Below are 15,780 nucleotides of genomic sequence, written 5' to 3'. Positions count from 1 at the left end.
AAAAAAAAAAAAAATAAAAATCCAAAAAAAAAAAAAAAAAAAAAAAAAAAAAAATAATTCTTTCTTCCCAAACCAAAAAAAAAAAAAACACCCCACCCACCAAAAACAAAAAAAAAAACAAAACTCAAAATTTCTTTTCTCTTTTATTATTATAATATTTATTAATAAAAAAAAAAAAAAAAAAAAAAACCTCCCTCTCCTCTCCCCCCTCACCAAAAAAAAAAAAAACCAAACCTCCACCCCCCCCCCCCCCCCCCCCCCCACCCCGCAAAAAAACACAATACAAAACCCCCCCCCCCCCCTCACCCCCACACCCCACCCCCCCCCCCCCCCCCAACCCCACCCCCCCACCCCATCTAACCCCACCCCCCCCGTCCGCCCCCCCCCCCCCCCCCCCCCCCCCCCCCCCCCCCCCCCCCCCCCCCCCCCCCCCCCCCCCCCCCCCCCCCCCCCCCCCCCCCCCCCCCCCCCCCCCCCCCCCCCCCCCCCCCCCCCCCCTCTGCTGAAGAGCCCTCACATAAAGCCTTCCCCAGACTCCAGAACCTTCCCCAGACTCCAGAACTGGCTCAACTTCCTCCCCAACCTCCTCACTGTCTGACTCTGGCAGGCCACAACACTCATCTGCCTACACCGATCTAATAGCACTATTAGCTTCTCATCATGGTTGTGCTCAGCTTCTTCAACTGTTTCACCACAGCCAACTATGAGAATATCATCAGCTATTGGCTCAATTCCACTGAGCCCACAAACTCCAAAAGGTAATTTGAGCCATCTCTTTCTGCCCTGTGAAATCCAGAATGTGGTCATGTAGCTACTCTTTTCATCCAGTTTACTCTGTAAAAAGGCATCTCTGTCATCAACAAGCACCATGTTGTTTATCCAATTTGTAAGCTCAGATATTGAAATAATATGTCCTTCCACTTCATACTTGTCCAGTTGCGCTTTGATCTGTGGCTTAATGGCTATAGGGACATTACGTGGGACACTTTGTACTGGAGTCAAGTTCAAAGTGAACCTCTCCTGGAACAGATGTTATGGGGCTCTCAAACATCACCTTCTAGATTTGGAGGATTTGCTGTTTTGTCAGTGGCCTTGCAGTGGTTTTGAGGAATGAATTGCAACATTGTATGTCAACTCGCAAAGCATCCCTGACCTGCTCTCGAGTTGCCATAGGTAAGGGGGATGGGAAAGCGAACTTCGCAGCCGCATCAAGGAGCTGGTATCTCAGTCAAAACAAGGCACATTCCAACCGATACACCGAGGTCATCTCCATGGAAACCCACAGTGGCCAGAGGGAGTGACTTTTACAACCCACAAAATTGCTTCGTCGGGGAATGTGACTAATGACACATATTGAGGGGAGGGGGAAACGGTCAGAAGCAAAGCGTGAATTAACTGAGGTCAGAGTTGGCTCCACCTGGTCCGTGCCAGGATGAAGGTCCTAATAAATAACTGGATTTCTTTTGAAGCTTAGCTTGAGGCTCATGATTTAATTAGGGTATCTGTCAGAACCCTGACAGTGTAACTCAGCCAGAATAGTGAACTGCATCAACTCCAAATGCTCACATATTGATCCTGACAATAGTGGTTTCTGATTGGCTTCCACAATCTCAAATTCAAGTTCATAAATGCCCCCCTGCGTGCTGCATTCTGTTTGAAATAGGCCAAATGAATCCATTAGTTCCCTTGAATATAACATCAGTTTCGTACTACTAGGCTGAAAAGGAATCTCAGGTACCAGTTTTATTTTATCCTTTAAACTCATAACATCATATGTTGCACCCAAGTCCAGATGACAGGGTTGAATTATATTAAATCTGAGACTGATGAACCATTTTTTTTTCTTAGAGTGTACTGCATCAATGCATTCTTTTATATAAATCACAAAAGGGTGAACAAAGATGCATCCCCCGGGTCTGACATTTGCTCAATTGTGTGCAGCTTCCTCACTTCCATTTTATGTGACAGACACACTCCTGCAAAGTGATTTTGCCTCCCACACACTCTGCAGATTTTTCCATATGCAGGACACTGCTCTGTGATGACCCGGGGCATGGCACAAAGACAACACAGTCAGATAATCAGTAGGAGTCCCTTTATTAGCTCCAACTTTGCCCCCAATGTCCTGGTTACCTTCTGGCTGGATAAAAACTCTCCCAGGAACAGCCTTTGGCTGCAAAGAATCAAGTCCAAAATATGGCCAACAAAAACTATAAGTCCAATCAAGGCAAGGTGAGGTAATTAGTCCGGCAGAGCAGGAGAAAGAATTCCAGACGTGAAGGAATGGCAATAACTCCACATGGTTGTGAAGATCCCAGGAACACAGATAAGCAAAGTCAATACAAGATAAACTCACATTTTCTCCCAGCAGCTGCTGCACTCAGCATGCATTTCTTTTAAATTCTCATGCCCAGGTGTGGCTAATGAAGGGAATCAGGGCCCTTTCCTCCCCTGTAAGCCATGCAATCCATGTTGCTCTCTTCTCCGTTCCTCCCTGCGTGTCCTAGGATGAAGAGCGGGTGGGCCTGGATCTTCCTCTGAACTTCCTCTCCCTTGTTCTATCTCTCCTCTGCTCTGCCCAGCTGGACTTTGCCCTTCCCCAGTTTCCTCCACAGCCAAGAGAGCCACACTCCCACTCCCTGTCAGCTGTTAATCTTCCTCCTCGGATTCAAACTCTGACAGGGGCATGACACTGCTCTCTCTCTTGTACATGCACACTACCACAGTACTTACATGATACTGGGTTGCTTCTGGATGAGTTGTAAAGCTGAGTTTTAGGCACTTGTGATGGTGGTTCGTCATGCTTAGCTGTTGTTTAGAAGCTGCATTAACAGTCAATCTCTTTATCCCGCTCTAGAGCTCTCAACTGTTTGTTTGTAAGTTCAGTGGTATGACACATCTCAATTGCTGCTTGTAAGCTTAAATTATGTTCCCTCAAGAAGTGGCGTCATGTGCTTTCACTGGTGATACCCGAAACTATTTTATCACAAATAAGTTTATCTCACAGAGAGTCATAATCACAGCTTGCAGCTTTTTCTCTTAGCCATGTGATGAAACTATCTATTGCTTCACTTTCTTCTTGTTTACAGCTGCCAAATATATATCTTTCATATATGACATTTTAAAGAGGTCTGAGAAAGACTTCCAAGGCTTCTAGGATAGCTTTAGTATCACCCTTTTGCTCCTCAGTAAGAGATAAATTATACTTGTAGACATGGAGGCATTCGCTGCCCATCAATCTCCTCAGCATGGCAGCTTGTACTGCTGCCGACTTGTCATTTAAGCCTGTGGCTAAAGAATAATCCTCAAACTCAGCCCTGAACTTGTCCCAGTTGCTGCTGCAATCTCCGCTCACCCTCATGGCCTCAGGCAGTGGTATGTTATTAGCAGCTGCCATAATGCTGATTTCCTTGCTTCAAATACTTGGCTTCCAGGACCATATCAGGACCAGCTGATATGCATCAAATATATCGAGAAAGCATGGATTCAGATACTTCTGACATCATGTGTCATGTAGTTTAATAAAGATGCAATCAAAAAGCATTATACCTTGTTTGATATTTATTCCAAACTCTTAGAATGGCACATTTAACAAAGTGGTTGCTAAAATCAACATTTTTTTTAACCTTGTCATACCATAAGTAATCATGACATCTAAATCTTAATTCATGACCTTCTAGTTCAAGTAGCCTCTTATTCTGAAAGTTCATCACTCTTTTAGCCAGATCAAACAAGCACAGAAATATAATTTCAAATCTGGTAAACCCAAACCTCTCTTTCCTTAGCATCTTATAGTACTTTATATCTAATTCTTAGTTTTTTCCTTGCCATATAAACTTAGAACTATCCATCTGCCATTGTTTAAATAGAATATCAGTTGCAATTATTGATAATGTGGGGGGGGGGAGCATCTTTGGTAAGATATTCATCTTAATTACAGAAATTCTACCCAAATGCAGTTTATTCCATCTTAATATGTTATTTTGGCTATCATTCCAGAGAGGCATAGTTATTCTGAAACAATTTTATGTTTGCATTTGTAATATGACCCCCAAATATTTTACCTTTTTGAAAGCAAAATAGCTCAGCAGAGTTAATTAAAGATATAAAATCCTCTAGTTTCCACAGTGATTTCCAGCTTATTTTTGACTCAGATACACCAATTCCTCCCCTCCTCACCATTTTAAAGTCACAGAGTTTGAGAAATGACATTTCAACAAAAAAAGAAAAAGGCTGCAGCCAGAGGAAGCATCTTTTAAAGTGAACGGTAAGTAAGCAATGAGCTAATATCTCAGAAGTAGTGGCAGACTTTATTGTCCGTTTTAAACAGCTGGTTCTTCCACAGTGAACCTGCTTCTTGGTTGCCCCACCCCCAGTCAGAGTCTCACCTAATTCTTTTTCTTCAAGAAACTCTCTGAGATTATCCAGCCATCTGGGGGGGGGGGGAGCCAAGGGGTTAATTACCAAAGCTTCCCTTTTCCCAGAGAAGTTTATTCTGACTTAGAAAACATTCTAAGTATAAAACTGTGGAGAATCTATAGCAGACCATCTTTTCATGGATCCCCATATCCCCAAGGAATACTGGGACTTATGAGATGTTTTTAGTGAGAAGGAGTCGGTTGTGCTCCCCCCTCATTGCCTCATGGACTGTTCCAGAGAGAGATTGCTGGTGGCCAAACTGCCCAAGCCTAAACTGTATTCTACAACCCCAAGAGAGCTTGAGGAGCTCTGGGCATTGATTGACTAAAACCTGCAGCAGGAGTTAATCCAGTCAGCCAACCTCAAGTGGATGCTACGGTGTTATTCCAGAAAAAGAAAAATGAATCCCTTATGCATGGATTACTGTGGGCCAAATGTGATTTGCATTGAGAATGTTTACTCCCTGCCTTTGATGAAAGACACACTATCCCACTTGGCAAAGGGTAAAATCTTTACTAAATTAAATTTGCAGGAGGCATACTACCATGTGAGGATCAAAGAGGGAGATGAATCAAAAATGGCATTTAACTACCCTCTAAGATGCTTTCAATTCCGAGTACTCCCCTTTGGACTGAAGGGTGCCCCTGCTGTCTTCATGCAGCTGATTAATGAGGTCCTGCATGGAAACCTATATTAAGGAGTCTATCTTGATGACATTCTGAAACTATGGCAGAGCATATGAAACTACTGAAGAGCAGTGCTTAAAAAACTTCATGCTACTTAGCTATACACTAAACTTTCTTAGTGTAAATTCCACAAATGTAAAATTAACTATTTGTGGTACTGTATCTCCCACAAGGGGATTGAGATGGACCCCGGAAATGTGCAAGCTGTGTTTGACTAGGCTCCATCCCACACCCAATAAGCAAACTACAAAGTTTCCTGGGATTTGTAAATTTTTATCACCAATTCATCCCATCATTCACCCAAATAGCACTGCTCATTACTAACCTGATGAAAACCAAAGGGGAAGGGAAACCTAAACCTAGACAACCTCTAAAGTGGACAATGGAGTGCCAAGCAATGTTTGAGAAGCTCAAAAGCTTGTTTACAGCTGAACGTATTGAAGCACCCAGACTCGAATGCCCCCTTTGTCATCCAAGTGCTGTATTTCTGCAGAAATACAACCAAGGGGTCCTGTAGCCATGTGCATATACTTCCAGGAAATTAACTGAAACAGAACAGAAATAGGCAGTGTGGGAAAAGGAAGTCAGTGCAGTACACTGGGCACTCCAAACCTGGAGTCACTTCCTAGAAGGGGCTAAGACCCCTTTTGAAGTATGGACAGACCACAAAAACCTGGAGGCTTTGAAGTTCCTGGGGAAAGTTCCCAAAACAAGTCTGGTGGGTTCAATTGCTTCAATTTCACATTGTGATATCTCCCAAGGGAAGGAAATTCCTAGCTGACACCCTTTTGAGGTTACCCCAATATAACAGCTTTAAAACTAAAGTCAAGAGACCGATCATCCCTTCCCAGCAACTAGTAGCCCTAGTGATCACTAGGGGACAGGAAAAACTAACTCCACAGATGGCAGATGAATTGCTTGCAGCACTGAAAGTGGCGTTAGAGGAGGATGAATGGTTCAAAGGCAAAAGTTTATACGATGGTTTAGCTTGGGTGGAAGCTCAGCTATAGATTCCAGAGAGCCAATGAACTGCGGTCTTGCAAAGAAGCAATGATTCAAAAAAAACTGGGACATTTTGGCTTTATAAAACCCCTACACCTTGTGAAATGCCAATTCTGGTGGCAATCCTTAAAGAATACCATTGAATACCATACCACTTGGCCAGCTGCCCTATTTGTGCATTTGCTAAGAAGAGTCTGGGGAAGATTCTGGGACTCCATCAGCCAGTGGCAAAATCACAAGTGTTGGAGGGAGATCTCCATGGATTTTATAGTGGAACTACTGGACTACTGGACAGCTCAAGAAATATAATAATAGTAATGGGCCTGTTTTTTTAAACAAGTACATTTTATACCCTGCCCTAAGATCTGTTTTTTTATTATATTTTTCCAGTGTCTTCCCAGATATTGATATTAGGCTGATTGGTCTGTGATTTCCTCAGTCTGTTTTTCTCCCCTTTTTTGAAAATAGCAACCATGTCAGCTCTTTTCCAGTCCTCAGGTAGTTTCCCAGTGCTCCAGGACTTTGAAAAGATATGTTACAATGGTTCTGAGATCACATCTGCCAGTTCCTTCAGACCTCTGGGATGTAATCTGTTAGGACCAAGTGATTTGAATTTCTTTAAAGCTGACAGGTGTTCTCTTACCTTATTTTTGCTTATTGTAATTTGCATTCCTACCTGTCTTTTATGTTCTGTTTTTGGTAAGTTGGAACGTTAGTTTCTTTTTGCCTGAAGACTGATGCAAATAATGAGATAAGAATCTCTGCTTTCTGTCTACTGCCTGTTACTTCCTTGCCACCTTCTCTCTTTAGCAAATAAACTGTTTCCTTGACTTTTTTTTCTTATTTATATGTTTATAAATAAACTTTTTAAAATTATCCTTGACTTTGTTGCAAGACTTTGTTCATTCTGAGCCTTTGCTTTCCTAGCTTCATTTTTGCAGATTTGGACTATCTGCTGGCATTCTGCCTTAGTTATGTGCCCCTCTTTCCATTTTTTGTACTTGTCCTTTTTGTTTTTCAGTTTATCAGAGAGATCTTTGTACAATTTGGAACTCTCTTAATGATTTGTTACACAACATGTTTTCCCAATATTCATTGTCATGTTTATTCTCATATTCATTCTCATAATCATTCTGGACCTTATTCTTTACTAACAGAGAAGAAGTGACAGAGAGCATTGAAGTTGCAGGAACTTTGGGGGAGTATGACCATGTCATATTAGAATTCAATATAATACCATGACAAGCAACAGATCATAAACTAGTGTCTTAGATTTTGGGAAAGATCCCATGGATGAAAATCTTAAAGAAGAAACCAACTCAGGAAGCTTGGAAAACTTTGAAAAATATGATTAGAAAAATCCACTGCAGCTCAATACCTCTGAAAAAGAAAAACAAGAAAACCAAGAAAAAAACAGTATGGTTGCACAAAGAATTCTCTGGCCAATTAAAAGAAAAAAAGGATAGTACAAAAAATGGAAAGAGCGACAAATAACTAAGGCAGAAGACAAACAAATAGCCTGACCACCTGCAAAGATGAAGTTAGAAAGGTTAGGAAAGCTAACAAAATACGATTTGCAATGAATATCTTCAGATATTTGCAAAGGAAGTAACAACCAGTACAAAGACAGCTGAACAGCTTAACTTAGTATTTTCATTTGTCTTCACACAAAAAGATAATACACTCCAATTTACCAAAAACAGAACTGTAAAACACAGGCTCCGACTCAAATTAAAATAAGTAAAAATAAGGTAAGACCTTATCAACACTATATGAATTCAAATCACCAGCTTCTGATGGATTACAGCTCAAAATTCCGAGGAAACTGGCAGATGCGATTCCTGAACCAGTGACACATGCCTTTCGAAGTTCTTGAAGCACTGGGGAACTACCTGAGGACTGGAAAAGAGCCAATGTGGTTTCCATTCTCAAAAAAGAGGGAATAAAACCAGATCCAGGAAATTACAGACCAATCAGCCTGACATCAATACCTGGGAAGATCTTGGAAGAGATAATCAAGCAACAAATCTGTGAACACCTACAAGCAAACAGAATTGTGACCAGAAGCCAACATGCGTTTGTCAAAAACAGATCATACCAAACAAATTTTATTTCATTCTTTGACAAAGTGATTTAAATTAGTGGATGAGCAAAATACAGTGGATAAGGTATACTTAGATTTCAGTAAGGCATTTGACAAAGTAGACACAACCTAGTTCTCAGTAAGCTAGGAAGTATGGGATAGAGAGCATCACCACCAGATGGATTTGTAACACACTCAAGAAGTAGCCCTCAATGGAACTAAATCAATAAGGAGGGAGTTGGACAGTGGAGTACCTCAAGATTCCGTTTTGCGCCCAGTAACTTCAATAACTTCATAAATGATCTAAATGAGAGAATAAAAGGGGAATTCATCACATTTGCAGATGCTACTAAGCTGGCAGGAATAGCTAACACCTCAGAAGTCAAGCTAAAGATCCAAAAAGATCTTGATAGACTTGAACACTGGGCCCTATCTAACAAAATGAAATTCATAATAAGGTTTTACACTTAGGCAAGAAAAATCATTTGTACAGATAAAGATTGGACGGAACATTGCTCAATAGTAGTAACTGTGAGAGGGATCTTGGGAGTCCACTTAAATATGAACCAACAATGTGCAGCAGCAGCCAAAAAGTCAATACAATCTAAGGCTGAATTAATACAGGGATACAAGTAAAATCATGTGAAGTATTAGTACCATTTTACAAATACTTAGTATAACCACACTTGGAATACTACAGCCAGTTTTGGTCATCACAATATAAAAAAAGATATTGACACTCAGTGCCAAAAGTGTGAGGGAACTTGAGCTTGTGAGTCTGGAGGTAGAAATATTCTGTGTATGTTCTTGGGCTTTTTAATATGATCTTTTCAGAAAAGGGCAAAACAAAACAAACCTAATCCCATGGTAATACGCAGAGATAACACCAGAGCAATCAGAATACCCTGATAAATTGTTTCATCCAATTCAAATCCTGACAGACTATCAATACTGACAGCATCTTCTCTCCAACCTGGGGCAAATAATTATCAGGGATTGATGCACATTGGCCATTAAAGAACAATGGTGATAAGAACCCAGATTGCTTCCTGATGCCACAAGGCCTGATGCCACCAGAGACTCAATAGGTTCATTATAAGATTGCTAAGAATTTGGCAAGGTGCTTTCCAGAATTCATCTGCATTGAATTCATCACCATTCATGTTATCTGAAGGGGGAAATGATTTGACATGGCAATGGATTTGCCCTCCATATCCAGATCTCAGCACAATTGTTTTGAGAAAAAGACAAGGTCCAAAATATGCCCATCCACATATATCAAACTGGGGATTACCTAGGAAAAGTCTATGGTTTTCAGGGAAGCCAGAAAGCCTCAGTCTTTTCTAACCCAGTCCCCAAAACATGAAGGTTGAAGTCACCCAACATCAGCCCAATGACTAGAGATATGAAGCAGTCTTCAAATATCTGAGATAGATATAATTAGTCTCTAATGACTAAGAGGGAAGGATCAAAATCAACAGGTTAAAAGTACAAGCTAGACATTACAAGGGACTTTCTGACTGCACAAACTGTCAGCAGAATAGAATATACATAATGTGGTGAGTTCTCCTTTATTAAAATCTTCAAACAGATTGGATGGTTGTCTGCCAGTGTTAACTCTAAGAGATCTTGCGTTATGAGGGGATTGGATTAGATGACCTTTATGGTCTTGTGTTTTGATTCTGTGTTATTATAACCCATCACAGATAAAGAAGTTAAATTTGAGCCAAGATTGTCTTCCCAGGATGGAAATTTGTTCCCAACTTACCTTTTACAGATGTGAAAACTAACCTGTCACTATCAGCAGTTTCTCTCTGATGAAGAAAAACAAATAACAATGCAATAAATCTGAGTTTGTCTGGCTCAACAAACCCTAAATGTACGAAACAAACAGAACAGCACTTTCACAAGTGCTCAGATTGGCAGAATTTATGGAGAATATAACTCTCACTGGTTAGCCATGCTACTAATTCTAATATTCTACTCAACTAAATCTCAGGTCATACATGACAGAAAAAACAAAACAAAAAAGTCCATATATTTCCAAATATTCTTCAATTGTCTGTAAAGCAGTTCAAAATACCCAATTCAATTTGGTACTTCAAAGTGATGAGAGGGTTAATTGACTGAATATGTCTGATGGAAAATCACTCTTCGAAACCTCACATAGTCCTATTATTTTTCCTTCAGTGCCCCTATCATGCTGGTGCAAGAAACTGACCAATGCCTCTGTTTTCATGCTAGAATGTAATGAAGCTGTTGCCTCTTTCAGGCTCAACTGATCACATATCTCATGAGGATGTAATAAATCAGCTGGATGGCTGATTCCAAAAACTGGCACTGAGGAATTTCTTTTCAACCCAAAGACATGGTGTGTGAGGTTCCCCCCATACAATGTAGCATCTCTACAAAATTGCCAGGTGACATTTGGAGACACAGCATAAAAGTATCATTGGTATGTTTGTAATACACAGATCTCTCTTTCCTGTTCTTCAATTCCAGGAGACAAGGTGTCCTGGAATACCTGACAAAAATTAAGAAATTAGTAGAGGGCCAGCAAATTGGCAAAGCTATTCATCTCATTCCTTTCTTTCCCTTCCTCTACAAAACCTGTGTATCTGCAGGCCAGACCTTCTGCTTCTTCCTTTCCCTTATTTTGGGTGCCCTACGCATGCCCAGTTAGCTTACCTGTTTCTTCCACAGTACCGATTCACCCAAATTTCCATTCCCCTTCCTCCCTTTAATTGCATTGCTACCCTTTCCCCATCTTCTTCACCATAAAATATCTGTCCAGAATAATATGTGCAGGGTCCAAGCAGCATTTTATCTAATAATTTATCCTTATTTGTCATTAATATAATATTGAAAGTATTGAAAATATCTATCCTTTTGTATTTGGAAAAGAAATATTTAAATAAATACACCATAAAATACTGGAGGTGTGATCTTATTAAGTTCCTTCAATCACTGACTAAGCATGTTGGCTATACCCAGTTAATGCAAAAAAGCAAAAAAGGTGTCCAATTTATTTTCTTCAGCTGTCAAAACCGTGAAGATCACCTCCTGGTATTAAGAGCTATAACTGTCTTCTTTAAGAGAAATGAGAGTCTCCAACAAAGGCAATAACAGTATCAAGGCAATGTTATGATTTTTGTTACTGCAGAAGTCAGTAGATGATCTTGGCAGCCATAAAGCTGTTTAAAGCTAAATCAGTTTCAAAGATGCTTTCCAATTCACAGGTATGCTTCTATAATATCCCTAAACCCATACAATTCATTCCTTTTTGCATGCTGTCTTCCAGGTCTTTTGCTGTGCCTCAAGCACATTTTTGCAGATGGATCTGGAACATTCTTTACTGGCCAGTTCTTAACTAGAACTCATTTGTGCCTTCACACATCATTTTAATCTCACCTGTGCAAAATACCACAGAGCTTTGTGCCTGGTCAGGCTCAACTTCTTCCTTACACTGATACTGGAAGGTGGAAGAGTTCCTTTTGTACCAAGAATCAGTCCTTGCAATTTGAATGAGTCTGAAACTCTTGCCCATATTTCCTTCTGTTGTTCCTGTGATGATAACATCTATCATCTCTATTCCTTTAACAACCCTGATTAGTAAAGTTCAATTGTACCTTGAGTGAGATCCTTCTTTCATGGTCAGAATTTAACTGTCATGAATAGAATAGTTAAGTTTTTACCAGCCACTACCAAAACAGAATGAAAATATTGGCTTTACCACTATGCTCCTCTAAGTAGTAATAAGTATAGATATTTTGTAATCTTTTTACTCTCTAATTTTATCTTTACTTTTATCTTTTCTTTTTAGATTTTTAGGCTTTTATTTCTAATTGTATGACTTTTGCATACTTTTATTACTTTTTCTTTTTTCTTTTTAACTCGCTGGTCATAAACCATATTTACTATTTTAAATAAATGAAAACTGTCTTCACTGTGAAATGAAGTTTTTTCTCTTCCAGTCATTATTTTAAAGATGATCTCAAAGAGTTGCATTGATTATTCATCATGCAACAAAAATCCTACATGTAAAATGCACCTTTGAGGATGGGTTTCGGGTGGGTACATTGCTTCTCTCTAGCAATTTCCCCATACACATATACATTCCAAGTAACTGCCATAATAGCTCTCAATTCTAATTTAGAAGAATCAAAATCACACGAACTATTAATACCGCTTTATAAATCCTTAGTAAGACCACACCTGGAATACTGCATCCAGTTTTGTCTCAGCATTAAAAAAGATGGTGAGACTTTGGAAAGTGCAAACAACTAGTAAGATTATTAAAGGCTTGGAGACAAAAATATATGAAGAACAGTTACAGGAATTGTATATGACTAGTGTGGGAAGTCTCCCAGGGTCATGTGATCCCCTTTTGCAACCTTCTGATAAGCAAAGTCAATGGGGAAACCAAATTCACTTAACAGCCTGTTACTAACTTAACAACTGCAGTGATTCACTTAACAACTGTGGCAAGAAAAGTCATGAAATGGGACAAAATTCACTTACTAAATTTATCACTTAGCAAAGTACATTTTGGGCTCAATTGTGGTTATAAGTTGAGGAGAGCCAGGCATGACAAGGAGTGACTGGGGAGGGGGAGGGGAGAGGTGGAGAGGCTAGGCAAAGTGCCCCTTAATGTAAGTGACATTGAGTTGGCCATGACCACCCAGTCACATGACCACCCAGCCATGCCTACTCAGCTGGTCATTAGGGCAGATAATCAGCTGTTAAATTATTTGAATCCGACCAATGTTCCAAGATCCCTTCCAGCTCTATTCTGACTGATATACAGAAAATGAAGTCTGATTCAAGGAGACATTACTTTAAGTCTTATACAGAATACCAGTTTATACAACTGGATATTGGTAATTGCTTTCCGGGCCTTTCAAAATGCTGTACATTTGAAATCAAATGCAATCATGACATATTTAGAAATATATGCCATTATTTGAATAAATAATTATAAAAATTGCTACAGAACATTTTAATCAGGAATTCAGTATTATTAGAGATTACAGATTAATAGAGTTGCAAGGGGCCTTGTAGGTCATCTAGTCCAACCCCACCCACCCAAGCAGACCCACACCATTTTTGACAAATGGCAGTCCAATCTCTTCTTCAAAGCCTCCAGTGATGAAGCTTCCAAAGGAAAGCTGTTCCATTGGTTGATTGTTCTGTCAGAAAATTTCTCCTTATTTTTAGGTTGAATCTCACCTTGATCAGTTTCCATCCATTATGTATTACTCTTGGAGGAAAAGCTAATATTTTCAATAGTTGAAATTAGAAACTTAGTTTATAATTTTTATTTGGATGTAAATAAAACATTTTTCCTTATTAAAATTGGGAATGCATTTATTGTGTAGTTGTTTAACAACCTTTCATTTTCTCAAGAAAACATTAGTTCTGGGATTAAACAGTTAATATTAGAAAAACAAATATTTAAATCTTATTTTAAAATATGCTAAAGGTTGATTTTCTTTCAGAGGCTCACAGCTTAATGTTTGGTCCCATCTGGACTTAATTTGAAGTATGGCTGCTGCCTCAGTGAACTTAAAAGGCTATAGACTAATTTAAAATTTATACCTATAACAATTGTGTACATTTCACAAGGATTTCTTGTTCCTAAATAATTTAAAGCGAACATCCTTTTCACATAGCAACACCAGACATTTTGAGTTGCTTTCCACAATGTGGATCTTTCTTGTTTAACAAGACAGAAAAATATTAGGTTTACACCAAATACTAGGTTTCCTTTGGGAAGAACTGACCACAGTAGAAAGCAAAGCACGAAAGTCATTGCTCTCGTTTCTTCCTTGAGAAGAAACAAAATGCAACATTACATCAGCTAACCACCGGAAACGCATAAAAAGGGGAAAAATTCAAGGCAAGCAATTGGAACTCTCTTGAGGAAAGTTTCGCCTTTAAATCTGCCTTCTCTTTTTATGACTAAATTATTCCCATGTCCGAACTCTATGGATAATTTATTGGGAGCAATTACAATAAACAGATAATAGGGATTCTAAGCGTGCCCCATACCCGCAATCCAATCGCACTGATAGATGCTTCACATTAAATGCTTCTACTTCCAATAACAAAGCGCCGAAAATCCTCAACCAGCTTTATTTTCCTCCTTGTCTTTCAGGCTTCTAAATCCACATTCATGAGAATTAGGCGTAGCTCCTGAAGGGGCTGGAATGCGTAAATCGCTGCCGCGAGGCACAGCAACATGTATACACATTTCCTCCATCACACTTAAAACGTTGCGTCTACCTTCACCCTGCTCGCTCCGAACTGGTGTTTTCCTCATTCCAGGGAGTCTTACGTTATCCTTACGTTGTGAGACCAGCAGAGAAGACGTGTATTATTAAAGCACAGAAATCTAAAGCTTTCTTACCTTTCCCTCTACAGTTCTTTTCGCTCTGTCCAGGCCAGCACAACTTTATCAAAATGTAGTAGCTCCGCGACCGCAAATCGCGGGTTTCACGGGCCTGTCCCTCTCGTCCGTTACAGTGGAAGCGGATCCGGCTACATCAGAAGGCAAGGCCCTCCTGGGAACGAGCGAGCGGTCGACGTCCGCCCAGCGACCTCACTGATGTCATTGGGGGAAAACGCAGGAGGGAGGGCCGCCGAAGTGGTTATAGCGAAGGAAGGAGCAGAGGCGGACTATTGTCAAGGGAAGCCGAGAAGGGGCTGTGCGAGTTCATTTGTACGCGCACAACCCACAAACGAAGCTTTGGTTAGTTCCCCTATCAGGCATGTTTACAGTACTTTCCAGAATGTGGGGAGGGGAAATGATTTTCTATTTTATTTATCCTGATCTAGTTTCCATCATCCTATCTCTATATTTCTTATCTCTGTGCTTCAGACCGTGGATGGGATCTGGGAATCAGTTACTAGCCAAGTTTGCATTGTCTGAACCAAATGCCCCTATATAGCCACTCTTTCTCTCTCTCTCTCTCTCGTGGAGCTAGGGTGACTATTGGAAGGCTTCCTTCATATTTACCTCTGCTTGAACTGATAGGCTACAAAGAAGTGAGATTTTTGCTTTCTCTGAGAAATGTGTTTCTCAAAAGTAAGCAGTCTTTAGAAGTTCCTCTGCCGCTCTTAAGAGAACAGATTTGGCTCACTTGAATTTTACAATCCTGGACTGATTGAGGGGATCCAATTAACTTCTCCCATCTCAGCCTAGTGTTTACAGCCACATTTTGCAGGATTCAAAGCCAGTAAAGGTGACCTTCTCCTGGTTGAGCTCCTATTGTCAGTTTTAGGAAGGAGGCTTGTGTAGTATTCCTTTCCTTCTGACCAACTATACTTCCTGTCTCTGGCTACTGGTTTTTAACCTGCTGTTGGCTAAAGCTCTGTTCCTTTTATTGCTTATGAATTGTTTCTGTCCTTATTAACTTTTGCCTCCTGTTTTGGTGGTTTGGTTTTCTGTTTTTTTGTTTTGCCTTAGTGCTACCCAACCTAGTGTGAAAAATTCTGAATCCGGTGAGTTCCATGCCATTCTTCACAGTTGGAGTAGTTCTGTGTCCTTTCTGCCACATCTCTGACCCATCCCTTGCCCACACTATGGTC

The 15,780-nt window shown here is 40.2% G+C and overlaps 1 protein-coding gene across 4 annotated transcripts in view; it reads right to left on the bottom strand.

Moving 5' to 3' along the window:
* Nucleotides 1-14,809, bottom strand: part of SH3BP4 (SH3 domain binding protein 4) — a 45,919-nt gene extending 31,110 nt beyond the window's left edge. For 2 of the 4 annotated variants that reach the window (XM_087919574.1, XM_087919569.1), the window contains exons 1-2: nt 14,600-14,783; nt 9,959-10,004 (exon numbers count right to left, since the gene is read on the bottom strand). The gene's annotated coding sequence lies outside the window, so the exon portion shown is untranslated. Of the gene's footprint in view, nt 1-9,958; nt 10,005-14,599 lie in introns of all 4 variants that reach the window. The other 2 variants (XM_087919570.1, XM_087919575.1) reach the window with 2 other exon arrangements.
* Nucleotides 14,810-15,780: the final 971 nt, after the last annotated feature.

The sequence above is a fragment of the Pseudonaja textilis genome, chromosome 1 (genome assembly GCF_049901715.1).
Source record: "Pseudonaja textilis isolate UNSWEBS1 chromosome 1, rPseTex1.2, whole genome shotgun sequence".
NCBI classification, from domain to species: Eukaryota; Metazoa; Chordata; class Lepidosauria; order Squamata; family Elapidae; genus Pseudonaja; species Pseudonaja textilis.
The sequence above is the reverse complement of the archived record's forward strand: the minus strand, read 5'-3'. Positions and strand labels throughout refer to the sequence as shown.